The sequence below is a fragment of the Anser brachyrhynchus genome (genome assembly GCF_964034855.1).
Source record: "Anser brachyrhynchus genome assembly, chromosome: 15".
In the NCBI taxonomy this organism is placed as follows: domain Eukaryota; kingdom Metazoa; phylum Chordata; class Aves; order Anseriformes; family Anatidae; genus Anser; species Anser brachyrhynchus.
In genome coordinates, this window is record NC_137733.1 from 4651261 (window position 1) to 4653895 (window position 2635).

Consider the following 2635-nt stretch of genomic DNA (forward strand, 5'->3'; position numbering starts at 1 on the left):
ACAGATCGCAACTGGCTTTTCCTGACACTTTGCCACTTCCCTCTCCCCAGCCTTGGCACCTCCTGCCTTCCAGGGACAGGCGCTCACCTTGCCATAGCACAGATGCCACGGGCATCCCGTAACACTGAGCCGAACCCTAATTAGGACCCTAAAAAACACGTACGGTGCCACTTTCTCCCATTAAAAAGTGCTCCCAAGGGAAGCTTGTGGGTAGATCCGAACTCCCTTCGGGAGCCTTTACGCACCAGTGGTGACCTCCGGTGGCTGTAGCTGAGCCTGGCCTGCGGTAGGTGAACTTTTTATCTCACCCTCCTGTTAGGTTCCTGCTCCCTGGTGTCCGATACCAAACCTGCTTCACAGGATCTATTCCCCCTGAAAGAAGGGGGAAAGCTGGAGGTAGAATTTCAGTTGCTAACATAAAAACAAAGGTGAACCCCAGACCGACAGCCGCTTTCAGCACATAAATAATTTATTACAGAAGAGAGGACTGCTGGAAACTGGCAGCTCCTACACATACGTGGCCTAACCCACCTCACGAGCAGCCACCGAGCTGGGAGGAGGAGGGCTGCGGGGTGGCAAGGAGCGCTGTGTGACGTGACCGGCTCAGCGGGCTCGGTTAAATTGGTCAGGGTGAAATCTTCCCACCTGCAGCTCCCCTCCCCAGCCTCTCTCTGCGTGGTGCTGGCTGACCCCTTCCTCTTCCCGCACAGGAACGTGATTCACGGCAGCGACTCGGTCGAGAGCGCCCGGCAGGAGATCTCCCTCTGGTTCCGCCCCGAGGAGCTGACGTGCTGGGAGGACGCGGCCGAGCGCTGGATCTACGAGTGATGAGGGAGCCCGAGGGAAGCGTGGGTCTTCCTCGCTCGGGCACAGGACGTTTCCGTCTGTTTCATTTAGGCCCTGGGGCTGACTGGGGGCTCTGCTGTGGTGTCGCTGTGGGGGTTTCTCTTCTGTGTGTGGAGGGTTCTGGGAGCTGCTCTCTGACTGGAACTCAGTACTTCAGCTGACTGCAATTGCAGCTATTTCTTTTTTTTTTTTCCCCTCCCTCCCATCTGCTGCAGTAAGTAGTTAATGTAGCTGCTCTGCTTGCTATGGCATCCTAAAATCCCAGGCTCAAGGTGATTTACTAATGGAAAGCAGAAGCTGGGCCCTGTTCCTGTCACTGCCTGGCGCAGGACGCATGCTCCTGGCCACGGGGAGAGGCGCGCTGGTCACTGTGGGGCGGTGTGATCCCTGTCCTCACCTGCATCTGTGAGGTTCCCCACCAAAGGGTTTTAAAGAACCTGCTATGGGCTAAGCGCAGGGGCTGGTGACCAAGGCTGACCCAGCTCGGTGACCCTCCTCACTTCACCTGTCCCCTGCCTGCAGGGCGCAAGCGGCCTCTGGAGGAGGAAGAGGCTCCGAGGACTCAGCCAGGCTCCTGCTGTGAGCGTCTGGAGGCTTCCTGCGACGGCAGGACCTGCTGCAAGAGAGCCTCAGAGCCACCCGTGTGAATGTGTTCCTCTGTCCTGTGCTCCTGGGCCCCATCTTTTCTCGCTGTTCCTCTTGATTTTCACACCACCGCCTGTTTCTTTATGCTCTGAGTCCCCCGAGCCTCCTGCCAGAGCATAGGGGCAGGGACAGGGGTGGTGTGTTCTGCTGTGGAACAGCCGTGGTGAAACCTGAAGGAGCGAGGTTCCCGGGGCTTTGCTGTGTGTGGGCTGAGATGTTCTGAGCTCAGCTCTCCTCAGCTGCCTGACTGCAGCACGCAGCATTTCTGGCAGAGCTCCTCCCGCCTTCAGGGCCTTCTCCAAGCAGTAGTTTGCAGCTCCAAACATCTTGGAGATTGTTTGTTCCCATAAGTCATCCATTTTTTTTTTAATAATAAACTCTGGAGAATCCCATCACCTCTTCCACTAGTTGTTTTCCAGGGGACCTGGAGGGTGGAGGGGGTGGCTCTAGACCGGTGCTGGCAGGGATGTGAGCTTGTTCCCTGTGCCACACAGCTTCACTTTCACTGGCAGGAACGTGCTGCTAGTGGCAATTCTTCCATGCCCTGGAGATGCACAGGTGGAACAGCTAATGGGGAAGGAGCCACAGCTTGTCAAGATATTGAAATCATTTAGGAAGGTGACTGTAGGGGAGCCTGTGTGAGGGAGTCAGGCTGCTGGAGTTAACCCCGGCGATGGGGTTAGCCACCTCTGGGACCGGGAGGAGCCGCCGCTCCGGTACCTGCCGTGACGGGGACCCTGCGATGGTGGCTGCAGCTGAGCGGTCACAGAACCGCAGTCCCCTCCCCTGCCCTCTATTCCCGACGCCGGAGGAAGCAGCGGACCGCGCAGGGCCGCAGGCGCAGCCCCCCCGGTCAGACGGCTGAGCGGCGCGCCCCGGCCTGCCGGCACGTCGCTAACAGGCGGAGATCGGAGCCAAGCGCCCCCGCAGCAGCCCTGCTGCCCCTCGGGGAGGCGCCGCCCCGTGCTTACAGCACCCGAGGGCACCGGCACCCGAGGCGGGGCCGCCGAACCGCGACAGCGGCACGGAGCCGGGCGCCAGGGCCTCCACCGCCGCATCTTACCCCCTCCCCTCACACCCCGCCCCCCGCGCGGGGGCTGCCGGGAGGGAGGCGGGCAGGGCGGCGATAGGCCCGCCCCCGTCA